Here is a 3656-nt window from a genome sequence, read left to right on the forward strand (position 1 = left end):
TTTTTGAAGGCAGGCACTACTGACTTATTAAGCAACTTACCATTGATACATACTAGCTGTTTGATACATGTAATCGCATCTTCCTGGTGACATCAATTTTTATGAGGTTAATTTTTTATTGAATTTTAATTGGCCTACAATATAGAATTATATTGACTTTTCTTGAATTCTTGCCACAATTTTGGCCTCATTTCCACATAAGTAATCTCCTTGAAATATTAATTGGGATTTAAAAATGCTCTGCTAGAGGACTCTGAGAGTAGCTGAAATAATTTTGTAAAAAAAAATGTTACACATTTGTTAATATTCTGTTATCCACCTAGAACAAAACATGTGAGCTCAGAGTGTTTGGATACTAGAAGCATCACTAGGGAGTACACCTTCAAAATGTTCATCCACAGACAAGAAAACAGAAACCTGGAAAGATGAGGTGAATCTTAAAGTTAATTGGTGACTAATGAGTATAAACTCCAGGTCTCCTAATACAGGGTCCAGTGCATTTTCCTAGTGTGCTGTTATACTAAAAGTTTAGCTGACAAGCAAACATTATTTAGATGTCCTTTTGGAAGATGAGACAGCTGTCATTTTACTGTGAGAATATCCTATAATATATAGAGTCTCCTAATTAAGAAGCTTATACCTACTCATAGCATTGGGACTCTAGGTCCATTCCAAATCGTCTTGTTCTAAGCAGAAAAAAAATGCACCAGAAAAACAAACAATGGATATTACAAAGTATTCACATTGAATTCTAATGTAGTGCTTTAAAAACCTAGTTATTTTAATGTGTTTTACTAGAAAAGGCTATCTTATAATTAGAGTATATGCTGATCCTCTTAAAAACAAAAGAAGGTAGTGGCTCTGATAAAAAATGATTAAAATTAAGAATTAGTTTTATATTCATGGAAGCAAGGGCCTATGATAAATTCTCATTTGTTGAAAATGATACACCAGCTCCTTGAGGTTCTATTTATAATGGCCTGAGCCATCTAAACATTGTTAGAGTTAGTCATGCTCCCCATTCCTCCTGTTTCCCTGTGAAATGATATAAGTTAGAACAGCACTTCCAACCCCTTAATCACTACTCCTCAAGGAGGACTTATTAACAGGAAGAACTTTGGTTGATATTTCTGTTTGGTACAGCTGATCTGATAAAAAATGCTTGGTGCTTAGACTTTTTTTCTCCTCTCTGTATACCAAGAGACTACAAAACATTAATTCTTGATAATTTTATTTGTTCTTTAGACTCGGATGTTTTCTCAGGTGGGCAGGCACATCCTTGATAGAGATGTGATGGGTGTGAGAAAGTCCATTTGGTTGTACAAGGAATATATATTATCCGGAGTGTTTTGTAGTAGTAGGGGTTATGTGTTCTCTCTGCTGTTGCTGTTGAGATTCCAGTGGTCCTTGTTAGTAATGAAATTTGTGGTAGAGACTGGAGTATTATTCACTGATTCCTTCTACTCTATTATTTAATGTATGGGTTAGAACATTAAGGAATAGTCAAAGAAGGGGATTTGGGGACTGAAAGTGTATAGAAGAAAATTTCGATTGGTCAGGGCAGGTGGCATAATTCTTAGGCTTTCATGAGCAAGGTAATTTTGACTTGTGGATCATAACAGGTTTTTATTTTATTTTATTTTATTTTATTTTATTTTATTTTATTTTATTTTATTTTATTTTAGTCTGGGTACAGTATACTTTGTTGATGGTGCATGACAAGATAGGGCTCCCCAAGCCCATCCCCTTCCTCGAGGTCTAGGATGTAAATTGGAGGTCAGGAGATTCACTGTGTGTTGGGGTTTAAGTTGGGGCAGGGACTCCCCAGCAGCTGAGGGCCTCTCTCTTTCTCTTGTTCTTTTTGGGGCTGGTAGTCCAGGAGGCTCTTAATCCTTGGAGGCCATGTGACCATGAGGTCCACCACCTGGTTGCTGTAGCCAAATTCATTGTCATACCAGGAAATGAGCTTGACAAAGTGGTCATTGAGGGCAATGCCAGCCCTGGCGTCGAAGGTGGAAGAGTGGGTGTCACTGTTGAAGTCACAGGAGACAACCTGATCCTCAGTGTAGCCCAGGATGCCCTTGAGGGGGCCCTCCAATGCCTGCTTTACTACCTTTTTGATGTTGTCATATTTGGCAGCTTTCTCCAGGTGGCAGGTCAGATCCACAACTGACACATTGGGGGTGGGGACAGGGAAGGCCAGGCCAGTGAGCTTCCCATTCAGCTCAGGGATGACCTTGCCCACAGCCTTGGTGATGCCAGTGGAAGCAGGGATGATGTTCTGGGCAGCCCCTTGGCTGTCACAGCACAGCTTCCCAGAGGGGCCGTCCACGGTCTTCTGGGTGGCAGTGATGGCATGGATGGTGGTCATGAGGCCCTCCACGATGCCAAAGTGGTCATGGATGACTTTGGCCAGAGGAACCAAGCAGTTGGTGGTGCAGGAGGCATTGCTGACAATCTTGAGGGAGTTGTCATACTTCTCGTGGTTCACGCCCATCACAAACATGGGGCATCAGCAGAAGGATCAGAAATGATGACCCTCTTGGCCCAGCCCTTCAAGTGAGCCCCAGCCTTCTCCATGGTGGTGAAGACCCCAGTGGACTCCACAACATACTCAGCACCAGCATCACCCCATTTGATGTTGGCGGGATCTCGCTCCTGGAAGATGGAGATGGACTTCCCATTGATGACAAGTTTCCTGTTCTCAGCCTTGACTGTGCCGTGGAATTTGCCGTGGGTAGAATCATACTGGAACATGTACACCATGTAGTTGAGATCAATGAAGGGGTCATTGATGGTGACAATATCCACTTTGCCAGAGTTAAAAGCAGCCCTGGTGACCAGGAGCCCAATACGGCCAATTCTGTTCACTCCGACCTTCACCATCGTGTCTCGGGGATGCGGCTAGCACTGCACCAGAAGATGCAGCTGTCTGTCGAACGGGGAGGAGCAGAGAGCCATAACAGGTAATTTTAGTAGCTATTTATAAATGGAGAATATTTTTCAAGATTTATTAATTTGAGAGAGAGAGAGAGCTAATATGAACAGGGGGGTGGGGTAGAGGGAGAGGAAGAAGTAGTCTCTCCACTAAGCAGGGAGACTGACTCAGGGCTCAGTTCCAGGACCCTGAGATCATGACCTGAGCCAAAGGCAGATGCTTAACCCACTGAGCCACCCAGGGCGCCCAAGATGGAGACTATTTTTAATAGCTGTATGCTTAACAATTTGCTGGCTGTAGAAGCAATAATGTTCCTGCTGATGCAGCTTGATATGAAAACATGCTGGTCAATTTGGCCTGTAATGGCAACAAGCCTGAGTCAAGGAGTACATCTCTTGAGGTATTGATGAACAGAAGAATATTTGCAGCCTTTGTTCTTTTTCCAGCCATGTCTACATGCCAGGACTTGAAAAGGCAAGCCAGCTATGGTATGAGATCTTTAAAAAACATTAGTAAAGTTCTTGGTTTAAATAGTCTATGTCATGCCTTGGAAGGCTTTGTTAGATCAGCTGCTCTAAATTTCATGTCACTTTGTTGTTTGTTTTGTTTTATTTATTATTATTATTATTATTATTATTATTATTATTATTTGAGAATAGAAAGAGCTGAAGGAAGGGCCTCCTGAATTTATGTGACTTACTCAGACTCTTAAGAACCC

General features: G+C 41.6%; 1 pseudogene; it reads right to left on the bottom strand.

The window, feature by feature from the left end:
• Positions 1-1886: 1886 nt before the first annotated feature.
• Positions 1887-2886, bottom strand: LOC129513741 (glyceraldehyde-3-phosphate dehydrogenase-like; annotated as a pseudogene).
• Positions 2887-3656: the final 770 nt, after the last annotated feature.

The sequence above is a fragment of the Nyctereutes procyonoides genome, unplaced genomic scaffold, assembly GCF_905146905.1.
Source record: "Nyctereutes procyonoides isolate TBG_1078 unplaced genomic scaffold, NYPRO_anot_genome, whole genome shotgun sequence".
Taxonomy (NCBI): Eukaryota; Metazoa; Chordata; class Mammalia; order Carnivora; family Canidae; genus Nyctereutes; species Nyctereutes procyonoides.